This window comes from Plectropomus leopardus, chromosome 23, assembly GCF_026936395.1.
Source record: "Plectropomus leopardus strain MGB_pleo_1.0 chromosome 23, ASM2693639v1, whole genome shotgun sequence".
Classification (NCBI taxonomy): domain Eukaryota; kingdom Metazoa; phylum Chordata; class Actinopteri; order Perciformes; family Serranidae; genus Plectropomus; species Plectropomus leopardus.
The window spans coordinates 11,436,820-11,452,671 of NC_142198.1; the positions used below are offsets into that span (position 1 = coordinate 11,436,820).

The 15,852-nt window shown below is 38.2% G+C and overlaps 1 protein-coding gene across 30 annotated transcripts in view; it reads right to left on the bottom strand.

The window, feature by feature from the left end:
• LOC121961980 (receptor-type tyrosine-protein phosphatase delta-like) overlaps positions 1-15,852 on the bottom strand; it is a 406,358-nt gene that overhangs the window by 190,032 nt on the left and 200,474 nt on the right. For all 30 annotated transcript variants that reach the window (XM_088073842.1, XM_088073833.1, XM_088073840.1 and 27 more), the window contains exon 8: positions 11,560-11,607. The gene's annotated coding sequence lies outside the window, so the exon portion shown is untranslated. The remainder of the gene's footprint in view (positions 1-11,559; positions 11,608-15,852) is intronic.

Consider the following 15,852-nt stretch of genomic DNA (forward strand, 5'->3'; position numbering starts at 1 on the left):
GCCATCGGTGATGCTCACATGTAAAGATTTTCTGCTGTGTGGACATCCACGGTTTAACATATGTGGCTGATAATTATCCATATTTCAGTGTTTTATTCATGAATGCATAGCCACGGGTAGAATATGTTCATGCTTGTTAAACTACACATGATTTCCTGTTGTGGGTCATGTGAGTGAAAGCTACACAAGAGCTGCACTTATGGAATAATAATGATTGTGATGAGCATGAATTACATGTGCGTTGTAAGCAACCTATTTCATGTTCTTCTCTCTTCCGTGTGTAATTCTGGCACACTGCTATTTTACCCCCCCCCCAACCTGTAGTTGTATGTTCTGTGCTCCCATCATTTTTGCTATGCATTACATCGAGCCCTAGTGGGGATTAATGCTTATCTATAGTACTGTTAACCATATGCCGTGACAACAAACTCATGTCCCCCTTATCACAGGGTTAGCTGCTGTCAAGACATGATGTTATTAATAATCAAAAACCTCTGAACTGGATGCAACCCAACAATGCAGAGCCGCCACTGAAATTATACAAAAATCCCTGAGCTATACGGCAAATGTAAACATGTTTTTAATATTAAGTGAAATTGGGTCAATGTTTAAATATTAGTTCAGAAAAGGACGTTAATTTGACACTTGAGATATGGTGGGGGCAAGGTTACATGCAGTCTGATAGGGGAACCCTCTGCAGATAGAAGCATGCTAAGATAACGCTGTATACATATGAGACAAATAAACCGTCACCCTGCACACTTTACAAATTGAGAACAAGCTGGCCGCAATAGTGGAGTGCTTTTGTAATCACTGGTGAGAGGATTTGTGAGAATATAAATAGCACTTTCATTAGATCAATACTGTCATCCCTCCTCCGTCGGCTCACATTAAGAGCACAAGCTGGGTAATAATGGAGGACTGGTTGGACACACTCTGTAGCATTCTGTTTGATCATAAGGGGTGGTGTCCCCTAGGGCGCAGTCTCGGGCCCGCTGATAAATTCATCTTTCTGACTGTCCCCCTGGGAGCTTGCCAATGAGTGAGGGACATTGACTTTTCATTAAGGAGATCACTGCATTGGAAATTGAATTTATTTTGGGCTTAAGAACATAACAGAGCTGTTTGTGAGGCAGCCCGAAGGCCACAGAAGAATGCCGATACACCGAAAGCTGATGGAATGTTTCGGTTGACTAATAACGCTACCCCTGTTCCCTCCAGTGAAATGCATACAGGTGTCAAGAAATAACATGCAAAGTTGAGGACTCTGCTGTTATTATTTGATAGAGTGTGCCATAGCTCCTCACAGCAGACTGCTTGATGCCTCGTTTAAATGATAAGAAGTGCACAGTTACATTAAAGATGTATTAAGAATTGTTGTCACACATACAGTCTTTGCTATATATGGCATATTTGTGTGTTTCTGTATTTCATATGGCAGGTGACAGAAAGAGAGGCATTCAAAGTAGTATTAGTACAATTGTTATGTTATTTTTAGTTAGTTTTTCAGCAGTGGCTATTTATGTGATTCATTTTTTAAATTGTTATCATTCAGCAGTAAAAACAAAATGGGCTTACTTATAGAAATGCATCAATGCTTATTTTTTTAAGGTTCATACTTATATTTTGGGTTTCTACCCGAACATGTTTTCATGCTTTAATGTTCAAAATGACATTTTTCTAATACTGTCTGTGCTGGAACACCTGTATTTACCGTCTGCCTTAAACTTTCTATTTTAGTGCCTGTCTCTTTAATCCCGCCTCCTGAAAAAGCCCAGTTTGTTCCAATTGGTTCTTAATTCTGGGTTTTCACCTTGATTGCAGCTGGGAAATAAATAGAACAGCACTATAGCAGCCATTTATGCCTTTATGTCCTTGGTTGGCGACATTACAACTTAACAGAAGTCGTAATGTCGCGACTCGTTTAAAAGCAGAGATTTTAATATGGACTATATGCATTTCTTTGTCAGTTGAGCATTTGATACTTTGACAGTATTGATATAGCACCTATACATGCTTTGCTATAAAAAAAAAACAAACAATGGAAATATGACTTTTTAGTCTAATTTAAAAGGCCCATTACATTTATACAGCCTATTATTGTGCTCTTACAGTTTCATTGCAGGGGATTTCACTGTTATTTATAGACTGCATTTAACCACCCCAGTTCATGAAGGTTCAGCAAAATATCAAGGGTCACTCCCCGGCACTGCACCTTCCACCTATGCAAAGCTTTTACACTTGCTGTAAATTTCATCAAGGTGAACTAAAGTGTTTACCCCATTAATTTATTTCAGGTAAAGCCAGAGCGCTGACCCATAAAATGAGCTAAGATAATACTGACCTTAACATGGTCTTCTGCACATGGAGGTAATTGCTAAGGCTCCAGATCAATCAATATTGACTTGCCATTTTTTTTTCAACCCCCTTCCCCATCCCAGTATAGCTTGAGCTGAATGTGTAAAATTGGCTTTAGATGGATGGAGAACATATCCCTGATAGTTTAACCTTTATCTAGCTAACATGTTCACTTATCTGTACAATTATAGATTTTGCCAGTCAAGCTGTTTCACAGAAAATCTGTTGAGTGCTGAAAGACTGAAGCGTACAGCTCGGCTAATTGTGGACTATGTTTAAGTTTAACTCTCTAGCAGAATTAAAGTGCATATAATAAGTTAAAGTTGTGTCCACAAATAAGCTTTGCAGTCATATGCGGGCTTGTATCTTCCAGCACATATCACAGCAGGAAATAGCTGATATTGAGCAATAGCATTTCAACAATAAATTACTAAGAAAACAAGTGAGCAGGTGCACACACACAAACACACACGAACACACGCACACCTTTACATCACAATCACTGTGTACTCCAAGGCATTTGATTTCTCTTTAATTTTTCAAGGTAGGGGCACAGACTTAGCAGGCATTTCCATCTTGACTTGATAAATATCACAATCTTCTTTTCCCTGCCACACTGAAGTAATTTATTTTCTATCTCTCCAAGCTATATTTTCCAGTTAATATTTCATTTTTTTTCATACAACCTGACAAAGGATGCCACGAGGGATGATAAGAAGTCTGAAACCTTTGCACTCTCGCTCTAGATACAGGATTTACCTTGAGAATTTTTCGAAGAAATAATACTAAGGAAAAAAGGGAGACACTTAAAACAACACCAGTGTGTTCTTTTTGAGCTATACAAGCTATACATAATCTTGTAATAGCTAATTATAAAAACATTAATGATTCATGGTTAGTTTTGATGTGCGTTAAATGCAAGTTCATAGATGACTGCAGCTAACCGCAGGGTTACAACCTGCACTGAGTGTGTGATGAAAACAACAAAACAACATGCTACAAATGTGTTTCCCCTCAGGTGAAGCTCACAAAGACTGGCTGACTAGAGTTGCTATTTATAGAGTTTTCAAAACAGCAAATCCTGATTGTGTCACTCAGACCTATTTTAATACCCAGGAGGTAAACATTCATCATTCATATGGTACAAATGTGCTCTGTTTTGACTGTGGATTATGAGGAGAAAATTCAAAGTATTAACATTTTTGCAGGAAAACTGTGATCTCAGTGATTTACAAAGAGTGCTTGTATTCTTTGCAGCAGAACCAAATTACATGTTCCTTGAGTGATGGGTAGCAGTGTCCTTCTGGCTATTCAACTCGCCCTTAATTTGAATTTGATAAGATTTCTTTTTGAGACATTGTTAGGCTAATGTAAATTTGGAGGGAGGACGCAAGCCTACCGCTGGCTTAACTTTGATGAGGTGTTAATATCTAATATCAAAAGCAGATAAAACCCTTATTAGCCCCAGTGGTCTCGCTAGAGTGGGAACTTATTACACAGAGGAGATGAGACGAAAGCAGATGAAGTAATAAGACTGCCGGGGGCTTTGTTACATGTCCTTAAGCTTTCTGACGGGGTCAACTTAATTTTGTGACTTAAATGCTGAGGGTTTACGGATGCAGACAAGCTGACATTGTTTGAGAGATCTAATTCAGACTCTCATATTTCATAGACTGCAACATCTGGGGGATTACAGTGTCTCGAGCCAGAGGCAGTTTGATAATCGGTTGTCATTTTAGGAGTTGTGCGCCCTTCCCAGCTTTGGCGGTTTCTAAAGGTCTTTGGTTCAATCAAATGTTTGTGAGATTAGTTGGCTGCACTCCTTTCAAGAACTATTTCCATGTGGGTTGGGTTTTAATGTTTGCCTTTAGGCTTTCATGGTAAAACACTCTGAAAATATGCTGGGAGACTGATAATTTTGGGCTCTGAAAGTTATTTTGAAAAATACGTAGCCATGCTTTGTTGCCATTTAATGGTCAACAAGGAATAATACACATTGTAAAGTCAAACCAGTTGCGAAATGCAATAGTTTGTGACATAAACACATAAAGAGAATCATTGGGGCTGGTCTGAAATGAGGATGTGCATTGAATTAGTAACAAGACTTAAGAGTCTACAGCCAATGCTAGCAGCTCTGAGGCTGCACGTAGGCCCAGCAGTGTTTTGAGCTATATGCTAACATGCTCATAATGATAATGTTAACTGTTGTATAGTATAATCACAGATTGCATAAAGTGGACACATCTGAAAAGTGAAGCCAACAGACAATGCTTTAAAATGTGTCCCTAAGCTCACAGAGTCAGAGGAACACCAAGCTAAAAGTGAAGGCTATTCTAAGTTAGATCCACTTCTCACTCCTCCACAGCCCTCTCCTCCAAATATGGTCAGTTCTGGATCCAAAAACAAACAAAGTTAGCAAAGGCCAAAATGCCAAACTCCAGACTTCAGATTGGTAGTGGCTTTGTCTCCTTCTTTTATGCAGTGTATGGGTGTAATGTTTCAGTGTTCACAATCGGTTCAGCGTATTTGCATGCAAACAAATGTTAATTAGGGGTTAACACTAAGTAGGGTTGAGGCCAGTGGGAATATGGTTAGTTTTGCAGGTATGTGGTCATAAACCAATTAAAAAATCTGAATTTTTGGGGGATTTACCAACATTATTACAGTTGGTTCTACTAAGGGCATTGCTATTTGAACCAAATTTGATCGCAATTCACCCAACAGCTGTAGAGACATTTCTCTAAAAGCTATAAATGGGAACCTCATGTTGGAACTTTAGCAAAAGTCAGGGAATCACCTTAGCATATATTGTCTTGGGAACATGAGTGTCTGGAATTTTATGAAATTTTGGGTGCATCCATCCAGTGAATGTTGAGATATTCGTCACACCAAAGCGGGGGACCAACAGACCAACTTAGCAATCCATAAACTACGCTACCAGCATGGCTTCAGAATAGTTTTCAAAAATCGATACAAAGAGGACTTTTTTGGATGTCAGTTTGTTTTGACCATGTATCTGTTGCTTTTTACAGCCCCACGGAAAAGAGGATGCTGTCAGTAGTTCAACCTCTTTAAATATAAATGCAGGCTTGTAGACACTGCTGACTTGTAAGGCAGCGTAAACTACCTTGCTAGACCTCTTCAGAAAGCACAAAGTAAGCACACTGTTGGTATGCCACTAATCAATGCTTTGGACCAAGAGGAATGAGCTTTTGACTCACTGACTGAGGGACGGCATCAATACAAAGCGTTCACCCTAAACAAGTCGGAAAACACCTTGGGTTCCAGCACTATGTCCCATTGATTTCTGTTCAGCTCAACGCAGATTCTGCAGCATTTAGACATTTAATTCCCTTTCAAGCAAAGTCATTACACAGCCGGGCATTTAATTAAGCAATCACAGCGGTGCAATCTGAATGATTCAGTGTCTAAACGAGGGCCAAGTTGGCAGTGTCTAAATGTGGGCCATGTTGGCATTATTGTGGCTGTACAGCTCCTAATGAAACCGCTTCCAAAATTTAAGATTTATGGAAAGAATTCCTGAGAATGACTGCCCTTCCTTAACATATGAATCCTAAAACGCCTTAATATCAGCGAAGAAAAACAAATATGAAGGTCAACATTTCTAAACTCACACTCAATAATTCCACAGTTTGACTCTTAATTAAGTGTGATAAAATATTTTTTGAGATGGAAGGAGCCAGGTATTCACGGCTGACCTATTTCCTCCGCAAAGAAACATTCGAGGGGCATGGGCACAGATGTGTCTGAGGATGTACTGGGGAGGTGTTTTCACCTCTCCACGCCTCTGTGAACAGGCCGACAGTTTATTATGTCTGGATGTGGCCTCTGTGTGCTTGGTTTGCCTCCCCCCAAATGAGCTCAGCTGTAGTGACATTGAAATTTATAAAATGTTCATAGTTGGTCAGTCAGCACCACATATTGTGAATGTCGTAATGAACAACTGCAAATACAGTACTTTGATACAGTTTAATTTTTGCAAATCATCCGAGTCATCAAGTCTTTTCTTAAAGTTGTTGATTGCCTTGCCATGCTGTATCAGCACTGTTTATCGAGAAATAATTACCCAGAAAAATAGGAAAACAATATTTTGCACTTTGTGATTCACTCATTAAACAATGCTATCAAGAAATGGCAAAACTCCTGCAGCCGATAGAAAATAGACAATTAAATTCATGTCTCATTGAAGCAGTGTGGACAAACAATGTGAGTGAGTTTATGGTCTCAAATAACAAATTGCTTACAAATTTAAGTCTGTGGTAAATGGAGAATTAATTTCATGGCAGGTTTGCTACTGACGCTGCAAAAACCTTATTCAATACAAGAGCCGTGTGGTGTTCTGTGTGATTCTCTCCCCTTCTTCTCTCTGTAGTGGGCAGGTGTGCAGGTGGCAAGAGCACCTGCAACTGCACCTGTGTGGTTTATGTCACAGTATGTTGGTCTCTCAAAGCCATTTGTTCCCAATCATGTTGGTGTGCTCTCTGCAACTGCTTCAATCAGGAATCGTTTAGATTTTTTTTTTCCCTTGCAGTTTTATAGGAACAACTTAATCAGTGATTTAATGTACAATATAATGTCAGTTGGGATTTTAAAGGAATACTTCAGCATTTTGGGAAACATTGATTGGCTTTTTTGCTAACATTTTGATGAGAACATTGATAGCATTCTCATGTCTGTATTGTAAATACTGTATATAGCTGGAGTCTGCAGCTGGTTGGCTTGGCTTAGCATAAAGCATAAAGAGGGAAACAGCAAGCTTGGTTCTGTTTGACCAGCACCTCTACAGCTCCCTGACTTGATAAGTGAGTTTTAGACGCACCTGTAGGCCAAGCTAGCTGTTTGTCTTGTTTCTAGCCTCTGAGCTAAGCTAACTAGCTGCTGCCTCAGAGTTTATAGCCTATTTACTGTGGTATCAGTTTTCATATGTCACTCTCTGCAATAAATAAGTGTCTTATACAAAATGTCAAACTATGTCTTTTAACTATGACAAATCAGGTTTGTATGGTTAATGGCAAGTTTGTAGTACATGACATGACATGACATGACGTGTGAATGTTAAAAGATGCAAAAGTTGTGCTGATGTGTCACTGATATTCAGAAGCTTAAATATCTGGACCTTTCTGCAAGTCCAGATCCTGTCGTGTAATATTACTTGCAAACATCCATTTTTGGAGGAATGAACTCTTGTTGTACGCTTGGTCTCGTGTCCTTTCCCATGTCATGGAGGTATTCCACCTTGCGAAATGTCTTATGTGTGACTGCTTGTCTCACATACTTGAGTAATATGGAAACCTAAACAACTTAAATATACCCCATAAGACAGACATTTGTGTAGTGTTGTCCTTACAGCAATTTGACAGCTTTGAAAGTCATAAAGTGTGTAGATTATTCTATGGCTCAGCAGACTAAAACCCTATGCAAAAGTGTTTATGGAATTATTTTTATTCCAAATAGAAGCCTCGCTTGATAATGACACCTGGTGATTTTGCATTTTTAAAAAACTATATTTTCCCCCAAACTTGAACTTTGACATTCTAAACTGCGACTACAGATGTTAATCAAAGTCAAGACTTAATCCAGGCCTGATAAGATGCTCTATTTAACAGGCTCGTTTTAGCGGGGGGCTCGATCAGGTGAAATGAAGAGGAACTGATTGCTTGTGGTGATTGTGCTGATTGCATTTTAAATTTAAAACTTTCCTCCTAGTACATGGTCCTGAAGAGTATTGCAGACAATGACATAGCAGGCTTAGTAAATGCCAAGGTGGCTGCAATCTCAATGACTGGGAGGAAAATACCACACTTTATTTTTTACTTTAGTTGAAGTTAGAGAAAAGTAGCTGTGTGGATGTTACAAATGGAAGAGCAAACGGAAATCTACTGAGAATAACTGTGTGTGTTTTTGGCACCACATATAGTCTACAGATATAGCTATTTTTCCACTTGACCAAATCCCTACACCTGTCATTGGTAAAATATATAAAATAACACTATATTATCTCAACCATATCCAAAAGCTGAAAATACAATTTTCATATAATCCTTTGTATGAATTGTCCCGGCAGCTTTAATCATCAACATATAAAAATTTAATAAAACAATTGGACAAAACTATAGGACGGAAAGTTCACCATTCCTGACTTATTCTCACAGTGGACAGAATTCACAATGACAGAGATCCTTGTTGCAATTTCCCCCTAGTCAAAACATTATGGATGCTTTTGCTACAGCTGTCATATGAATGACATTTGAAAATATACGATGAAAGGCATTTGCATGAAATATGGCACGGGATAAGGCATTAGCATATTTGAAGGGGGGGGGGCTTACAATAGTGTTCATGGCCTCTCTTGGAGATGACAGATCATGTCATGTACATACAGTACACACATAAAACCTTACACAAGCTGCTAACTGCAATTTAAAAATCCAAATAATTGAAAAAAAAAAAAGTAAATATTCATGTGTTGAGAGCAGAACTGTACCATGTTTACATCCACACTGAGCTTAATGCAGGTCTAGCAGGCATTCAGTGCAATCACTGTTTGTAAGCTTGAATAACCTTGTGCTAATGCAGGATCACAAGAGGACTGAGACTAATCTGTGCTATGAAACCAACGCAAAACCCCTTTCACTGACAAAAATGGGAGACTCACAAATCATTTTACAGAATCACATCAAGTTTGGGGAACTTTTGCATCCCAGTGGGTTTAATATCATGGAAGAGATATCAATTTCAATGCGGAAAATCGCTCTTGATCTCTTTTACATCATTTTGCATCTTTTCCAATTCGTTCTCCGAAGATTTGTGTGTTGGTGTGACACCCTAGATTAAGGAACTAATGGCAAGTTCGCCATCTTTTTGACTGTGTGCTGCAGTTGTGCAAAGTTAACTGTGAGCAGGAATATTTTAATGTCACTCTGTGACAACAGAAACACCATCACCTCCTGAGTGTATTTGCTTATGTCCCATGACCAGCTGCTCACCCTGTGTAAGTTTGTAAAGAAAAGCAATGAACAGCACAGTTTTATCAAACAAAAAACATCCTTTTTGGGCAGTTTACAGCTAAAGAAAGGCTGTCTTTGTGCTGCAGATTATCTGTATCACATGGATGATGTTTGAAGTGAATGGTCATATAGTCATTTTATGAGCATGGACACATGCTTAAATTCAAGCTTTTACTATATGGCTCCACCACTGTTTTGCTGCTACTGTTCAGAGCTGTATTCTCAAACTCTCCCTGCATAACTCTGGAGACAGTACTTTGAGGTCAGTGTGAGAACAGAGACATTGCATTGTATCGCAACCAGGCTTCCGGTGTTTTACAAGTCAGGAGAGACTGCTAGTTCGTATTTGTTGGCAAATTTAGACAAAAAAAAATGCAATACCTCTCGGCTGAAACTGAGAGAACTGTTCACTTGGATTTGTAACTGTATATGTCAATTGAAGCAGTCCGCACACACTGTACTGATGGACACTACTCTGCTTTATATACCTTAAGGAATCTTATATCATTGTAACAATCATTTCATGTTTTAGAACTTTTTTAGTTAATGTTTTGTTCTGTACTTTTGCCCTAAGCAACTAGAATGTATCACTACACAGCTGGCTTTGTTTACATGGTGCTTAACAGAAATTTCAGATGTTTTCTTCTCACTGACTTGTCCCCCAAAATGTTCTGTTTTTTTCAATGGTTGTTCTGTCAGTGGGTTTGTTGGTTTTAGTTAAGCAGCTCAATGAGGATAATTACCAAAACCTTTTCGGTAGTATGTTGTTGTGGGAGTTCACAAATGAGGCAGTGCAAATATGAAGATGTATGAATCAGCAATCTAAGTTATTTTGCAGAAAAAAAAGTTTACTTTTTCTTCAGAATTGTGTTTGACAAGTTAGGTTATACATTTAAATGAAACATCATTTTAAGGGTTTGAAGCAGTCTTACACAAATGATATCTCCAAGGTCAGTTTACAGTGAATAGTATGATTTTGTTTTGGCATGTGAAACTTAAATGTGTAATGTGTTGTTGTACATGACCTTTTGGGAAGGATTTTGTAAGGAAAAATTATAGAGTTTTATTTGTTTATTTGTATTTTATTAGTAGTATTAGTATTAGTACTACTATTATTATTATTATTATAACTAGTGGTAGTAGTAGTAATAGTAGTATTGTTGTTGTTGTTTTTGTTATTATAATGCTTTGTTAATAAAAATAAAGAATTATCCAATTTGCCACAATAGTGCAAGGCAGCCTAACATTTAGATGCGATTTAATTTTATGAGGGCCAAAGTGTACATTAATATGTGTATACTTTGTGCCATAAACTGTATGTGTGCGTCTCTTAAAACATTTTTGTATCGAGAGGTGAGCATTTGCATGTGTGCATGTTTTCATGTGGAAGTAAAATTGTTCAATAAAATGAACACATTTATTGGTGCTCAATATTAGTGGTCCACGGTGAGTGATGTTAGGAAATTAGATGGGAAACTTAGCAAATTTACTGCATGCATATAACAACAAAACAACAGCAGAACATCAGTCACTAGTTTTAACAAGGGTAATATAACAAACATTTAATTTGTTATATAGGCAAGTGTGCATATTTCTGAAGTGGAACGCGGTGCATGGCCTCAGTAAAGATGTCAAGGGCGGTTAATTTGTTGCAGTTACGACTTGTGTTTTGTCTTACATCCACTGTGATTAGCTTGACAGATGTAAGGGGTCGATTCACTGAATATGACAAACAGAGCTTAAGTCCAACATAATGTGTAAATCAGTTCACACTTAAAATGTGGCATGATTGATGAATATTAAGAACTCAAGCCAGGATCTGCAGCCTTTCAATAGTAACCTCACCGAATTGTAATTTGAATGTATTGGGCAACTTTTTGTACTGTTTGGAAATATTGTTATTTGTACTTTTATAATAATCTATAGCAAATTTGGTTGTATGTCATGATATGCAAAAGTTGATTTTCACAATTTATCACAATCATCTAAAACTGAGAAGTGATGCCATCCACTTCTAGATATTTCAAATATCCATCTCACATCACCCATCTTAACTTACCTGTCCTCATCCGTTCCACCAATAGTGATATTTGAGTTATTGTATCCATTATAAAACCATATAGCTCTAAAGATAAACCACAGAGAGAAGAATTAAATCCATAGAGAGGCCTACCTTGAGGTCGAAGGTGTGAAAGTCATGGAACATTCTCTCTCCTGAGACCTGTGACAGAGCAGAGGGGGGAGTTGAGACGTCAGTCACGATTAGGCCACAGTGCAATTACAGAGCAGCTCCTCTGACAGTGATTGATCAATGAGGAACTCTCTTAATGAAGACAAGGACTCAGGGGCTCCCAGGAGCAAATTGGCAAAAGTAAGTAGTGGGAATAGTGTCCCCAGATTTCCAAGGCACTAAGAGGATCATCCCGTCTGGGGCAGCAGTTTGTACAGGTGCGTGTCTGGTTTCATACAGTTGGAGCAGAAGTCAAACTGAGCTAATACCAAGACTATCAAAAGTTACAGGGGGATTTTGTCCATCACAGCCACAGTTTGCTATAATATTTGGGCATATTTAATGATTCAGACTAAATCGCTTCACCATTTGTTCTTCGAGCGATGGACACGCAAATAGTAATTTCAAGAATATGTTTTTTCCAACATTTATGAAGAATTATTTTACGTTAAATGTTTTTTTCTAGGCTAATGTCATAGCCTAATGTCATAGCCCATACATGAAACCTTTGGTTTGTTTGACCACCAAAATGCTTTAAATCACAGGAACTGATAAGTATATAATGCATGAGTGCTGGGGTTTGTAGGTAAGTTGTTACAAGTGATGCACATGAGTAAAAAGTACTTTCTTTTTAGAAATGAGTACTCTTCACGGTCCTTTCTATGCCTCTGCACTGGCAATAGCCATGGCCAGAGGCATTATGTTTGTCTGCCCATCCATAACATGTTACCTCAAGAACATCATGAGGGAATTCCTTCAAATTTGGCACAAATTACTACTTTGAGTAAACCAAATATAGCTCAAAGTTCAAGGTCACTGTGACCTTATGTGTTTCATTCTTGTGAATGTTTATCTCAAGAACACTGTAAGGGAATTTTTTTATTTATTTTTTATTTTTTTGGCACAAACGTCTGCTCGGACTCAATGATCAACTTATTACATTTTGGTTGTCAAAGGTCATGATTAAAGTGACTGAATTCGTCTCATTCTAATGAACATGATTTCTCAAGAACAAAATCTCCACCTCTTGAAGTGAGTTACACATAATGTAGGGGAAAATGCAGTTAGCGTTATATGGTTAGCTACATTAATTTTTCATGTGTAACAACAAGTGCTGTTTTTATATGGCCAGCACTCCCTAGAGATACATAAAATGGTAATATTCACTTTTACTTGAGTCATTTTTTATGGAAGCAAATGCACTTTCACTTGATTATAGATTTTCACTGATATACCCACCGCTGATGAATGCCCTCAGTGATGTATTACAGTCTGATCAATGTTTTTTACTGTATGTCAGTGATCAACATGTTGACAAAGATGGATTTAAGTTCATTTTTGCGCTTCATTTTTGATGCTCCTGATAAGGACTGACCGGATGGGATTTCATTAGCCTCTCTCCCATGAGTTGCAAACTGATCCTTTGTGGTGCTTTTAACTTTGTTGCACAAAACAGGCTGAACTCGAGGGCCACTTAAACATGACTGCCTCAGATGGACTGTCAAGTACAGCCTCATTGTTAAAACACCAGAGAACGAGGAAATCAGGCCCTTGAGGCAAAAGCTTCATATGGCACTGTGTTGAAATTCAGTTTTTGATTTAGCCCTATAATAAACTCCCCGGAAAATCTGGACTGTGCTGTAGTCTGACCTACCATAAGGAGGGACACATTTGCTCTCTGTTCTATTCATGCCATGTACGCGGGTGAGGGGGGGCGCTTGCCAGAAACAGCCAGCCCTTCGAGGGAGGCATCTGATTGGTGCTTTGACTTTTTTTCTTCTCTGAACTTAGACATTTACAGATTCCATAGAAACAAACTCACATTAACTTTTTGTCTGTAAAGAAATAAAAGTCTTTACAGATGGTTGACTGCATGACTCGTATCTGTGGGGAGCTGAATGAGACTGGGAATATGGCACATGTTGTCACTGGAGTTACTAATTAATAAGCAGCACGCACTGGACCACATGCTGCGTATTAATAAGTGCAGGTGCATCTCACATAATCTTTTAGTCAATCACAGTGTTTGTAGGCCACCCTACTCAAGAACTGAATATTCATAAAATCATTCATCTGGAATGACCACCCCAGTACAAACACACACACATACACCGATTCTGCAAATAATCCTGTAAAAGAAGAAATTGCTCTTTGTGTATTTAGGTGATTGATTTAGAAATTGATTTCCAGGGGATGCGAGGCCTGAATACAAAAGAGACAACCTGATATAAAGTCATTTCTTTCATCTTTCTCGAAGCTCTGTATCTGAGCGATTCCGAGCTCATGGTGCTGCTGTAAGTTCATACTGTACCCAACTGAGACTAGTTCAAACATGATGGCCTTCACCTGCTGTCTTTCTACTTGCCTTGAACATCAAGATTACAGAGCTCAAAGTAATGAAAGTGGGAAAGTCAAACACCCCTGGAGTGAGCCACACCATGCCGTGCTATTTTCCCTAACTATCTTTCTTTTAAACAAACTGTTCTCTTCTGTCTTTAAACCGTCTGCCTCTCCTCTCTCCGTACACCTGTTATTAGTTTTAATAGATTTCCATTCATTTGGATTCTCCTGTGAGCACAGCAGCTGTATCCTCATTTTACTGGCCTGTAGTGCACTTTGGTTCCCATAGAAACCAGTCAGTCACCCAATGGTGCTGAGGGTAGAACACTTTTGTAAGAGTCTTGAAAGTGGTCTGATTATAATAGATTCTACTGTATGAGCATGTATCAAGTGATTTGTGTGGACGTGTGAAATTTTAGCAACATAGAAAAGTATGGCCAAAACTGCAAGCATGCATGAAGGCAATGAAGGCACATTTCCACTGCATAATGGTAAGCATGTAATTTGCAGGGACTTGCTATACACCACTCTGATGAGCATTTTATTTAAATTACATATATCAGAGATCATAAAACCTTTTTTTTCTGCAAAAGGAGAAGGATATGTGTGGACACTTAGTTATTTTGTCCCCCCAAGGTGGCATGAGATCATACAGTGGCTGGACTCTGAGCACAGTTGTGTACATCACGGTTGCATTTAGCCAGTGAGACTGAACATGTAAAGGACTACATTACTCTGCAGAGATCAGGACTACTCTGCTGTTTCCTTTTTATGCAATTTCTTTTCTACATAAATCTACATAACACACACCCATTTCATTAGGGATGGATGTTTTCTTAGTGGATATGAACCCATTTCACATTTTTGTATTTTTTAAAAAAAAAATTATAACCTGAAGATTATGCACATCTGAGGGTAAGAATATGGATAATTTGCTATGTCATAAGCAAAAGGAAGTTTGCTGATCTGTTAGGGAGCCAGATAGTCAGACATCAGATCTTTGGCACAATTGTGTCGGCTTTTTCTGAAAGTGTGATAGATTTTCACTGTGTTGAAGGCATGTTTGGCTCTTAAGCCAGCATGCTATGCTTGTTCATCTTCTTTGTGTTTATTGGTGGCTCCCAAACCAACTTTAAAGGTGTAGTGCCACCTAATGTAACGGTGTCTGTCAATACTGTCCTTTTTAAGTCATGCTTTTTAAGGCTTTGTATTGTTTGTTCTATTTGTTGGATATAATTTCATTATCAGAATAATATATAATAGTATAGATTTACCATTATTGCCAGATATTTTATCAGCCCAGTATATATCATGAATCCTTAAAATTCATAATTTCTGTTTTGCTTAGTTACAAAAGCATGTATGGAATAACCAAACTTGTTTTGAGCCTTTCAATAATATACCAGAAAGGTTAGCATTTCTACCCTACTTATGAATGCTTATTCATATAAGGTATTATGCTGTCAGAGTTTTTCAGACACGACTTGAGATGCAAATACATTATTAATACAGCAGTATAATATAATAATCTCAAGTCCTGTGCTTTGACAGCGACACATTAGCCAAATCATATTTTATTGATCCACTCCTTTATGAACTAAAATTGCAGTAATTTGCATTTGTGATAGACAAGATGGAATTAAGACCAGAGAGAACTGTCAGCTTTGATTTTATTTTTTTCCAACCTAATATTGTGGCCTATTTAGCTTTTTCAGCTGAAAATGACCTTTTTTTTTCTTTCTTCTTTAACTTTACCCGCTGTCTTTGTCTTGCTATCTATCTCCCTATAACTCTAAGTGACTGAGTATGGGGTGAATTTAATGATTTGATGTTAACAGTGAAATGGGTCCTTGGGAGCTTCAACAGCTGAAAAGTGCAACCATTTGGCCGGCGGAC